Source organism: Canis lupus, chromosome 30 (assembly GCF_003254725.2).
Source record: "Canis lupus dingo isolate Sandy chromosome 30, ASM325472v2, whole genome shotgun sequence".
NCBI lineage: Eukaryota > Metazoa > Chordata > Mammalia > Carnivora > Canidae > Canis > Canis lupus.
In genome coordinates this window covers 9,281,488-9,294,800 of record NC_064272.1, presented here as the reverse complement: position 1 = coordinate 9,294,800, position 13,313 = coordinate 9,281,488, and positions in this window count along the sequence as shown.

Below are 13,313 nucleotides of genomic sequence, written 5' to 3'. Positions count from 1 at the left end.
ATGTGTTCTTTATATTCTCTGAATGTTCCATTTTATGATGTCCCATTTTTTTCTTGCATAGATAAATTATATTTTTTATTTCACCAAAAATAAAAGGGTTTTTAAAAGATTTTATTTATTTATTTGAGAGAGAGAGAGAGCACTTGCACACACGTGAGGGGAGGGAGGAGCAGAGGGACAAGGAAAGGGAGAAGCAGACTCCCCACTGAGCAGGGAGCCCTACTCAGGGCTCCATTCCAGGACCCCAAGGATCATGATCTGAACCGAAGGCACTTACCTGACTGACCCACACAGGTGCCCCAAGTTATAGTTTTGTTTTGTTTTTTAAGTTTTCCTCTCCCTCCTGCATTGTCTGTTTCCTCTAAGTCTCTTTATTTACTTTGTAGTTTTTATCTTCTGTCGTCAGTAGAAGACTTAGAGGATTTCTTCAAATGTCTGGTGACAACTGACTGTTAGTTCACATTAAGAGTGAGGCACTAGGCGGGCAGCCCGGGTGGCTCAGCAGTTTAGCATCGCCTTCAGCCCAGGGAGTGATCCTGGAGACGAGGGATCAAGTCTCCCTGCATGGAGCCTGCTTCTCCCTCTGCCTGTGTCTCTGCCTCTCTCTGTGTCTCTCGTGAATATATAGATAAAATCTTAAAAAAAAAAAAAATAAGAGTGAGGCACTAAAGTGGCCTCAGAAGCCCTGTGCATATAGTCTGACCTGGTTGAGTAGGGACCTCACTATAGGGTTGATTAGACAGAGACCTAAAATTGTGAAGTAAAACGCTTACCTGTTAATATTGGTAGCTTTCTCTCTTTTGTTGTTCAGTTTCCCTGCAAGGGACTCTCTATTCTCTTACGTGGTGGTGATGATAATGGTTGGTGGCAGGAGAGGCCTATGGTTGGCTGCTAGCATCCTGAGGGCTGACTGGGGGAAGAAGTCTGGAGGTAGTAATACACATCTCAGTACACGGACTCCCTTTCAAACTGACTGCCTGTTCACAGCCATCTGTTGTCCTCAAATCTTCCTCCTCTCCCTACAGTAAATTTTCTCTTTTGCCGGGATTTGGTAGGAAATCTGTGGGACTAGGATTCTTCCACCAGCTTCCAATCCATCATCCTATTTTCAGGTTCATCTGCACTTTTACCTTTAGAGGTACCTGAGCTTTCCTAACTTTTTTTTTTTTTTTTTAGTTTTTTAAAAGATTTTATTTACTTATTCATGAAAGACACACAGAGAGAGTCAGAGACACAGGCAGAGGGAGAAGCAGGATCCTCGCAGAGAGGCTGATGCAGGACTCAATCTCTGGACCCCGGAATCACACCCTGAGCTAAAGGTCGACGCTCAACCGCTGAACCACCCAAGCATCCCTTTCCTAATGTTTTAAACCACCGATTAGTTTATTTTTTTTACTCTCTGACGCCACTCCCAAATGCAGACTCCTAGATTTTTTTTAACTTTTTAATTAAGTGTAACTTATACAGCAAGGTATAAAATCATAGATATACAGCTGGTTGAATATTTACATAAACATACATCTGGAGTAACCACCACCTCAGTCAAGACATAGATCATTTTTATCTCATCTGAAGATTCCCTTGTACCTCCTCCCAGAAAATAATCCTGAACAAGTCACCACATTTTAACATCTATCACCAAAGATTAATTTTGATAATCATAGAATCATGCAGTGTGTACTCTTCTGTGTCTGGCTTCCTTCACTCACCATTATGTCTGTACTGGTACTTTGTTTTCAGTTGCTGGTCTTGGCTTCTGATTTACCATCCTTTGGCTCCTTCTCTTGGCTCTCTAGCCCCTTCCATCCCCCCTCACAACTCAGTGCCTTCTTCAGCCTCCTGAAGACTACGGGGTGATAGACCCATACTGGCATGGCTCCTGCTGATGGGTGTGCACAGTTTCCTCCCTAATTATCCACAGTTAGCTCTTTGAACTTGGGCCAATTGTCCAGCTGCCATCCCATGCAAATATGGGCTTATTATTCCAGAAGCGAAATGATGTGTGTGAAAGAGTATGTATGTGTACATGTGTGAGAGATCCTGGTCTAGATTCTTGGCTCTGTCATGGGTGCATCCTTTGATCTGAGCAGGTCTGTTTCTCTGTCCCTGTTTCTCATTTCTCCGAAGCCATTTTGATCCAATGAATACTGAGAACTTCTCCAGGGTCAGCAGATTTTAGGCTGGTGAAAAGGAGACTCATTCTGACTTAGTGGTCTCATCCCTTCCCCCCAATCCACCCCTCAGTGCTGAGCTGCCCATAGTCAGGCTGCTGCATCACCTGTACATCTGCTTCCACTGCTCTTGCCCTCCATTTACATAAATATTAACATTAAATATATATGTATAAACATATATATATAGTTAGCATAAAAAATCAATCAAAATATTTAAAGTAGCAAATTAAACACTATATAAAAGGTGAATGAGACGCCTGAATGGCTCAGTGGTTGAGCGTCTGCCTTTGGCTCAGGTCATGATCCTGGGGTCCGGGGATCAAGTCTTGCATTGGGCTCTCTGCATGGAGCCTGCTTCTCCCTCTGCCTGAGTCTCTGCCTCTCTCTCTCTGTGTCTCTCATGAATAAATAAATAAAAACTTTAAAAAAAGTAGAAGCTTTGCTTTGTTAATAATTTTCCTTTCTTAAAGATGAAGGAAGTATAGATAAATATGTTTTAGACAAAATGTACTTCAGTTTGATTCAGAATTTTACTTCAGTGCCAGACTGTGTAGGGAAATGTTGTGTTCAGCAAGTATTCTCAGTATAAATGGGACAAAAGTCATTGATAGTTGTTTTAAGATGTAGAGACTGATTTCATTTCTGCTTCCATATTTTAGATACCAAAAGAATGGGTGACTCTACCACCTCTGATCTCAGTGCCCTCCCACCCAGTGTCCTCAGAGGAGTAGCCCCGGATGGAGCTCATCCCCTGCCTATTGTCTGAGCCTTCCAGGAATGGGGCTCCCAGGACTTCTGCTTCCAGGCCACTCCTTTGCACTGGGAGGTGTGTGGAAGGGTCTCATGGGTACCTGACTCATGTCTAGTGGGAAGCATCTGCTTCACAGGGCTCCTCTCCTCAGCCTTCTCGGAAAATGAAGGGATGGGAAGGCCTGGCAATAAGATATGGGCAAGACAGGAGAGGTTGTAGGAACAGAGTGATGAAGAAGGCCTAGAAGGGGTGTGAGGAGAGGGTCTGGGAAGTGGTAGACAGGGAAGTGGGAGGGGCTGCAGACAGCCAAAAAGCCTGAGCACTGCAGGTGGATGACCTCTGAAATAGCATTTTCTACCATAAATATACTGGTACTTCACTTTTAATTAGCACAGAATACTGTAAATTGGTGTTGCAATGATCAATAAGTACTACCTCATCTTCTAAGTCTCCACTTAAGGAATTCCTCCTCTGTGGAGCTTTTTTCCAGACGTCGCATTTAGATTTCTTTCTTTCTTTTTTTTTTTTTTTTTAGATTTCTTTTCATTTTGATAACTTGTGTCATCTTATATCCCAGCCCCAAGCTTCTGGATGGTTGTGTAAGGGGGAGATTGTAATGAGCTGGCTGGGAGGAATTAAAATCTGCCACTTAATGTAAACTAACTTCAGGCTTAGTTCTGGATGAACTCAACCACTTTTAGGAAATGCTTATTTTGGAAATCTCCACCCGCATCCTTGTAGTCAAGATGGCAGCTAAGCATAACGAGGAGCTTCAGCAGCCTGAGGGGATGTAGCCCAGAATCTACCTGGGGTTTTCTGGTATCTCCCTGGCCTGGTCTTTGGGCTCTTGGTTGCCCCATAACTGATACCACAGCTAGTGGGACAACTGTCCTATTTTATGCTGGCCAGGTCAGGGTCAGGACCCCACTGACCTGGAGCTACCTCAGCTCTCTTGGGAGCTGAGAACACTCTGTGCATCATCCAGACCCTGTCCATCCCTTGGCTCAGGCTGGCCTCCCAAAAGCTTCTGTCACACCTCACTCCTTTCAGGGACGAGCCTGGCTCTCAGCTTAGCTACCTTCTACACTCTGAGATCTCAGGAGACTCCTAGATCTCTTCCATACCATAAGGGGGCCTAGAGATATTGGGGGCCACCACTGCTGGCTCTTGCCCTACCTAGACCCTTTCTCAGTCATTTCTAACAACACCATGGGCATCACCAGGTCGAACAGATGCTTCTCTCAGGGGATGTGACTTTTTCCAGGATGCATCTGTGGAAAGAAGACCAAGACCACTGTTGTGCATAATGCCCCCTTAGGGGCTAAGGCAAGAGATGAGATACATGACTCTCTGACTTATTATTCTCCATGCTCCTCATCCTGGAACTACAGGACCTTTCTCCATTCATCTTTTCTTTTCCTTAAGATTTTATTTATCTATCTGAGAGAGTGGAGAGAGCGAGCACAAGCAGGGGGGTGGAGTAGAGGGAGAGGGAGAAGCAGGCTCCCTGCTGAGCAGGGCCCCCCCCCCCCAGGCAGGGCTCCATCCCAGGACCCTGGGATTATGACCTGAACTGAAGGCAGGTGTTTCACCGACTGAGCCACCCAGGCATCCCTCCATTCATCTTTATGTTAGGTGCATGTGTTCCCTAAGCACACAGGACCCACATTTCAAAGTTTTGCTTGTGACATGTAAAGGCAACTTTATTTTTTTCACAGTGTCCAGTCTGGGGCCTTGTCTATGGGGAGTTAACTTTGAGACTTGAAATAGAAGGTGGTGTGGGGCGGCTTTTGTGTTCTCATCTCCAGCCTTGACAACAGGTGCCACTGGCCAAAGAGCAGGAAGATGAGCAGGAGAAAGGATCAAATCATCAAAAACGCATTTACATATATATTTAAGATCCTGCTACATGAGGGATGCCTGAGTGACTCAGCGGTTGAGCGCCTGCCTTCGGCCCAGGGCGCAATCCTAGAGTCCTAGAATGGAGTTCCACATCAGGCTCCCTGCATGGAGCCTGCTTCTCCCTCTGCCTGTATCTCTGCCTCTCTCTCTGTGTCCCTCATGAATAAATAAATAAAATCTTTTTAAAAAAATGTTGCTATATGAGAAAGATATCAACTGTAGCTGTGGCTGAGGAGTGTGATGGGGGGCCCAAGCTTGACCCCCAGCGCTCAGTTCCATCTCAATCGCTCACTGCAGCCTCTGTGGAGCAAGAGGGAGGGAAGACTTATTGGCACAAGAGAGGAGCCGCAGGCGCTGCTCTACTTGGTCACAGGAAGTGGTCTGGTTGGCTGGGGCCCCAGGACTTGCAGGTAGCACTGGTTCACCCCACACCTCTCCCAAACCCTGGCAAGCTGACCATTGTCTCAGGGTCCCCCCCTTGGGGTTGTTGGGTGTTTACAGGAAGACTACCACATTTCAGATGAGTCAGTGCTGGGTGGAGAAAGAAGAGTAGATTTCATACGAACTCCTGGCAGCAGAGCAGGGTACCTAAAATTCTGGACACTGGACACTCTGGGTAGCAATTTCCTGTGAAATCTGGTGATATGGGGTGAGGGGGGGTCACCACTGAGTTTTAGAGAAAGACTTTTTTTCTACTAAGATAAACTAATGCACAAAAATAAAAATAGAGGGCCTCATTCATGCTTATGACAGTTTGGTTTTGCTTTGTGTTTTGAAATGTATAAAGGCTTTAACTAATCTTTTTTAAAATTACGAACTAGAATGTAAAAGTTATAAATACAATAAGCTGAAAATGCTCACACACATTTCCAATGCGTGGAAGGTTTATGAAAAGAGGACTCTGAGAGGAAGAGACCAATAAGGCAGAGTGGGGGTCATGCAGAGCCCCCCAGAGATGAAGGCAGCCAGGTGAGGGAGGCAGAGGAGTCTCGAAGGCCGGCTGGTCCGATTACATCAGTAGTTCTTGGGACATGCTCTTATTTCTTAACTTATCCTGAAGCTCATGTACCTGCTACCACTGCCTCCAGATAAAATTAATTAGCTGAATAATGTTTGTTTACAGCTCTTTCATGGCTCTTCATTTCAAAATTCCAGAGGCTCTATTCTGGGTCAGCTACCTGCCCCAGCACTCCCGAACCTGCAGTGTAATGTCCTAGGTTCTGAGACAACGTCTCTTTTCCATTGGCTGAGAGACATGGAGTGGAAGCAGATTCATGCCTGACAGAAGCTTCCTTAGATGGGAATCAGGCCTGTTTTTATTCCCCTGGCTCTCTCTTCTCTCTCTCTGGGACTTGGTAGACACTCAATAAATATTTGTCGGATGAATGAACAGATTGGCTGGGTGGTAGCCTGTCCATTACTTAGAGAGGGACTTATCCATTCCGATAGCCCCAGAATGAGGGCCAGTGCTTCTTTCCTGCTTGGTCCTGAGCAGTCGTAGACAGGAAGTGGTCCTTTCTCTCTTGTCAACAGAGTAAAGAATTACTTCCTCATGAGGCAAGAGAGCACACCTGCCTCTGCCTTGATCTTGACATGGTAATTAGCGCTGAATGCTGAAGCATGTGTCATCCCTGCCTCACACGATACATCTTGCCACCTGTCCCACCACCTGCTTCAGGACTTTTGCCTAGAATTGAGACTCAGCTAGGCATCAGCTCTGTCTCCTCCTCCACCTCTGTCAGGTGCCTCTTCTCCTCCATGACACTGTCATCAAATGCTTTTCTAGGGAAAGGCAGAGGGAGAGGAGTAACTGAACCTTTCTTTCCTGGAGTTAAGGTAGATGAAGGAGGAGCTGAGACCCAAATGAAAAGCCCAGAACTAGATCTACTCCTCCAGGCAAGGCTGGATCCAGAGACTAGCTCATGCTCCTCCTTGCCTGCACTTCTGCTGAGGAGAGAATGTATTGCAGGTAATGGTTAAGAACACTGTCTCTGGACTAGATCCCCAGAGTGACCTGGGGGCAGTCCCTCACCAATCCCTGCCTCTGTCCTCTCATTTTCAAGTGAAGATAATAATAACACCTGCCTCATAGAGTTTTAGGGGATGAATAAGTATGGTGTATATATATATACACACACACACATATATATATATACACACATATGTGTGTGTGTTATATAAAGTTATATATATGTGTGTTATATATAAAGTTATATATATATATATAAAGTGCTTTGAACGGTGCGATATATGGCCTACACTCCTGATCCATGGAGCCTGATATTGATACAAAATTAGGTACAAAAGTATTTATTTGGAATGATAAATCACACAAAAATACAAATTTTAAAAGGCTGATAAGTGCCAAAATATCACAAAAATTTAAAAGTAACTATTTGTGGGGCCACCTGGGTGGCTTGGCGGTTGAGCATGATCTTGGAGTCCTGGGATTGAGTCCCACATCAGGCTCCCTGCATGGAGCCTGCTTCTCCCTCTGCCTGTGTCTCTGCCTCTCTCTCTCTGTGTCTCTCATGAATAAATAAAATCTTTTTAAAAAGTAACTATTTGTGCTAATTAATTGCCATTAATTAATCCCTATGTCTTCCTTTAGCTGTTTAGGAATCTTTGATTCCTCTTTATTCAACACCAATTTTGCAATTTCGTTTTCTTTAGAGCAAATAGAAAGCAGGATTCCTTCTAGCTTGGTTGATTGAGGATTTTTAAAAATTGTTGGTCATAGGGTGAGGAGATGGATTAAATAGGTGGTGGGGATTAAGGAGTACTCCTGTTGTGAGGACCACCATGTGTTTTGTGGAAGTGTGAAATGATTACATTGTACACCTGAAAATAATACACACGATGTACCATATGTCAACTAACAGAAATTTAAGTACAAACTTCAAAAAAATTGTTGGTGGTATAATTAATTATCAGTAGATTCTGCTTCACTACTCTTCTTCAGTTGTATCATGTCAAACTTTAGGATTGTTTGCAAATTTGGGAAAACCTTTGATTTAGTGACTATGGCTCTGTAACAACCTCCCTTCCCCACCCCCCACAAAAACCAATGGCATAAAACAGCAATCGCTTTATTAAGCTCTTAGGTTCTGTGGGCCAGAAATCCAGAAAGGGCACAGGCTGGGAGTGACTCAACAGTTGGGCTGGATCCATTTGAAGGCTCATTTGTCCCCAAGCCTGGGCCTGGGCTGAGAGGGTTTGGAGACAGAACTGCCGAGTCCAGCCCTAACTCATGGCCTTTCCACAGGGGTTGGCTTCCTCACTGCAGGCAACCACAGGGGAACTTGGGCATCTCACATGGCTGTCAGTGGGAGGAGCTGCTTCACATTTTATGAGCTAACCTTGGAGCCAAGCAGTATGAGTCCCTCACATCCTATCAGAGTCTGCAGCCCACATCGTCAAGAGGAGGGGAATTTGCCCTCTTTTGCTTACGGAGTGGCAAGGTTTTAGAAGAGCATGAGAGATGAGAGATGTTGCAACCATCTTTAGAAAAAAATCAAATCTATCAAGTGTCTTTCATATCTGAGCTATTGTAGATGTGCTAGTTACTGACAGTATAGGAATATGGTAACTTCCATCTCTTGAGATTTCCATTAAATAAAGGAAAAAGAGATTCCAGACATTGAAAACGTCTCCTTCAGGAGAGAATTCTGTTTTCATCAGGTGTCAGTGAAAACTAAATCTTGCACTTAGGACTTTATGTGTCTAACTGGACAAATTTTCTGCAGACTACTCTCTGGCTTTGTATATTTCAGACCTCTTTTGTCTTTCTCTAATCTGTTCTCCTCACACCTGTACAACCTCTGGACTTGTACCTCGGTGCCACAATGCCAGATGAGTTGGCACAGTGGGAGGTAGGAGTATCTTTGAAAATTATTCCTAAGTCATAGAGGTTAGCAGTAACATCAGTATACATGAAACTGAGTGCAAACCACGTAGCTATGTCCCAATAAATCAAAATTAATTGTATCTCCGACTCACCTTCTCCTTAGCCAGATCCTAAAAATACACAGTCACATTAGTGCTAACAGAAGAGAGGAAAGAATGGGAAGACAGGGGTCTCAACCAGTTGTAGCTTAAGAAGCCTGCTTTTTTTGCAAATTTGATTAACACATAGGAGCCAGCAAGCCCGGAACCTATTGCTAGGATCCTCTCAGAGACTTGGAAGGGCGTGTGCAAGAAGCTTAAGCAATATTAGCTTCACAGTAAGCCCACCTCTGCCTGCATATAGTTAGAGTTGCTTAAGTGTTAACTATTATTGTTGGCTCTGTTTTCTGAGAGCCCTCCCCTTGTGGTGGCAAGACGTCTACCGTCAGTAACTCCAGCTTCACATCCTGCCGGGTTCTTGTCTGGCAGGAAAGACAAAGCACAGTACTTCATGTACCAGGATTTCCTTCATACCAGCTTGAGTCATGAGTCCAACGAACCATGCCCCACAGGTTGCATTCCTGCGGCTAGAGATGGAACAACACTACCCAAACCGTGGGGCTGAGAGTGGGGAAAGGGGCTTCCACAGAGGGAGTTGGGGAAAATTAAAGGGTCTATGAATGTAGAACAAAAAAATAGATGTTCATTTACTGTGGGTGTAGAGCAAACTCTGCGTGGAGAGAGTAGAAGGAAGAGGGAAGACCAACAAAGGAGAAGGGATGACAGAGATGTCCAAGATCCCTTCCAGCTTGGCAGCTGGGGTGGGGCCCATCCTGATAGGTTAGGCAGGCATGTCCCTCCTCTGAGGGTCTCATTGGCCTGGGTGAGCAACACGCGCCAAACCCTGCTATTCCTGCCAGCCCTGCTTCAGACTGACTGCCCCCAAATCTCCTCTGCCTCTCTTCTGTCCTCTCACCCTGACCTTTGTCCTCTGTGGACCACCTCTCCCTGGCCCTACTCCCTAATCACAGCCTTTGCAGGGAGGCAGGGGGTAGGGGAGATCAGTAAGACTTAGGCCAATAACTTTGCTCTCCTGCTCTTTGTCTCCCCTTTCCAACTTTGAGTGTGAACCTAGTACAATCCTAAATCTTGGCACACAGTTCATTTCCTCTTGTCCTTGCCGAACTCTGTGGCCCCTCCATACACCTTCTCCAGTAAGGTGGCCACTAGCTACATGTGGCTGCTCTATGACACTTGAAATATAGCTAGTCTGGAGGCACCTGGGTGGCTCAGTGGTTGAGCGTCTGCCTTTGGCTCAGGTTGTGATCCTGGGGTCCTGGGATTGACTCCCTGCATCGGGCTCCCGGCCTGCTTCTAACTCGGCCTATGTCTCTTATGAATAAATAAATAAAATCTTAAAAATGAAACAAAATGAAATGAAATGAAAAGAAAAGAAAAGAAAAGAAAAGAAAGGAAAAGAAATGTAACTAGTCTGAATTAAGATATGCTCTAAGTGCTGCGAAAACTTACGGCTATATGCAAAAGAATGAACCAGGACCACTTTCTGACACCATACACAAAAATAAACTCAAATGGATTAAAGACCTAAATAGGAGACCTGGAACCGTAAAACTCCTAAAAGAAAGCATAGGCAGTAAACTCTTGGATATTGGTCTTAGTACTATTTTTTTTTTAATCTGTCTCCTCAAGCAAGGGCAACAAAAGCAAAACTAAACTACTAAGAAGGACTATATTGAACTAAAAAGCTTTGGCACAGTGGAGGAAATAATCAACAAAACTGAATGAGAGAAAATATTTGCAAATGATATATCTGATAAGAAGCTAATCCAAAAATAGATAAAAAAGAAATACAACTCAACACCAGAAACATGAACAATTCAATTTAAAAAATGGGCAGAGGACCTGAATAGGCATTTCTCCAAAGAAGTTAATTCACATGGCCAACAGACACATGAAAAGATGCTTGACATCACTTGTCATCAGGGAAATGCAAATCCAAACCACAATGAGGTACCACCTTACACCTGTCAGAATGGCTGCTAGTATCAAGAAGACAAGAGATTGCAAGCACTGGTGAAGATGTGAAGAAAAGGGACACTCACTCATGCACTGTTGGTGGGAAAGCTAACTGGTGCAGCCTCTGTGGAAGACAGTATGGACGGTCCTCACAAAATTAAAAATGGAAGTACCACACAATCTAGTAATTTCACTTTTGGACACTTAACTGAAGAAAATGAAAACACTAATTTAAAAAGATGCATCTTTTTTTGCAGCATCATTTATAATAGCCAAGATATGGAATCAACCTAAGTGTCCATCAACAGAGAATAGGTAAGGAAGATGTGGTATAGATAGATATATATAATGGAATATTACCCAACCATAAGAGAGAATGAAATCTTATCATTTGGGAAAACACAGATGGACTTAGAGAACATTGTGCTAAGCAAAATAAATCAGACAGAGAAAAAGGAATACCATGTGATTTCACCTATAAGTGGAATTTAAGAAACAAAACAGATGAATGAACAAATAAAAACAAACAAAATTGTAAATACAGAGAGCAAACTGGTGGTTGGAGGGTTGGGAGAGGGGCATATGGGTGAAAGGGATTGAGAGGCATGAACTTCTAGTTATAAATAAGTCATGGAGACGAAAAGTATAGCCTAGGAAATCTAAACCAAAAGATAAGCTCTAAGTATAAAATACACAGTGGATTTTGAAGACTTACTGTCAGAGTAATATAAAATATTTCTTAATAATTTCATATGTTGGGCAGCCCAGGTGGCTCAGTGGTTTAGCGCCGCCTTCAGCCCAGGGCCTGATCCTGGAGACCCAGGATCGAGTCCCACATCGGGCTCCCTGCATGGAGCCTGCTTCTCCCTCTGCCTGTGTCTCTGCCTCTCTGTGTTTCTCATGAATAAATAAATAAAATATTTAAAATAATAATAATGATAATTTCATATGTCGACTACATGTTGAACTGATAATACCTTGGATTATTGGGTTAAACAAAGACATCATTAAAATTTATTTCTCCTGGGGCACCAGGGGGGCTCAGCAGTTGAGCATCTGCTTTTGGCTCAGGGTGTGATCCTGGGGACCTAGGATCGAGTCCCATATCGGGCACCCTGCATGGAGCCTGCTTCTCCTCTGCCTGTCTCTGCCTCTCTGTGTCTCTCATGAATAAATAAATAAAATCTTTAAAAAATAATAAAAAATTAATTTCTCCTGTATCTTTTTACTTCTTAAACTGTGGCTCTGTGGCTTACATGACATTCCTATTAGACAGTGCTGCTCTGACCTTTTCTAGAAGCATTCACATGCATACGTACCCACATAATTTTGTATATAACTTCAGCAACTACTGAGAGTGCTCCAAATCCCATCCATGGGCCCTTGCCCCAAATTAAGAATCTCTGAGTCAGAAATGTCATTGTTTTTACTAGGCTCAGGATCAACCACATTGTCACTGCGCAGATGGGGAAACTGAGCCCCAAGCTCTCCTTCTAGTCCAACCAGCTGAGTCCTGGGCCCTGGGCCTCTGAGGATGTGGGGGTGCCTGGCCCTACTGTACATGTGTGAAGGGCTGGGACTGGGGGTTACCTCATGGAAGGTGATGCAGCAGCTCTGCCTCTGTAGCTTCCCCCCGACAAGCTGGTGGTTGGTTCCAGATGAGGCCCCATCACTTCAGGAGATGTTAATTCACTCCTCAGCAAGATGTATTTCTCAGGACTCCTGCAGTCCAGGATGGCTCTGAGACTGGCCCAGGCCTTGGAGGATGGGCAGGCTCCAGGCTAGGCTAAGCCCAAACTAGGGAAGGGGACACAGACTTTTAGTCCAGAGAGCGTAATCCTGGGCTTTGCCACTCACCAGCTGTGCAACTCTGAGCATTGCTTCATGTATGCCCCACTTTGGAATACGCTGTTCTTCACAGTTTTCTACACTTTACATCGACTTTTTCATTAGATTTTACAGCTGGTTCATGCAAATTGGAAATATTTCCCATTCAATGATTTTTCACTTTTTCATAGACTATTACTAATTTTTTGTTTTTGGCCAGTTTTGTAATAATACTTTTTAGATCTATTTGTACTAATTCAGTTTCATTTGCCTTGAAAAACAAATCCTATTGTTTCACAACTAAATTCATGTCATTTCAGGAGAACCCTTAAGGTTGTTGTGGACACTAAATAGTTTAAACAGGTAACTTCACAAAGTTTTCTTCTGTATTATTCATAGTCTAAAAGTTCCCTGATTGGTCTCTGCTACATTTATTACAAAGTTTGCCATTTGAGTCTAATGGAAATCCTCTAAACTCCTCAGAGGAGCCAAAGGGAAGGAGTGAGGGTATAGTTGAGGGTGAAAGGCTTAGAACCAGAGAGTCTAGAGCCCCCTGTACTCTCCAAGTTCTGCTTAGGACATGCCACGGTGACTGCCTTTATTATGATACCCAGGATCCTGGCTGCAGAGAGCTGCCAAGGTCAGGCTTCTTGTCTGCTCTCATATGCTCAGCCCTCCTCGCTAGGAGGCTTGCCTGGCTCAGGCTGGGGCTGGGCTGCAGGGTTTCCACAGTTCTG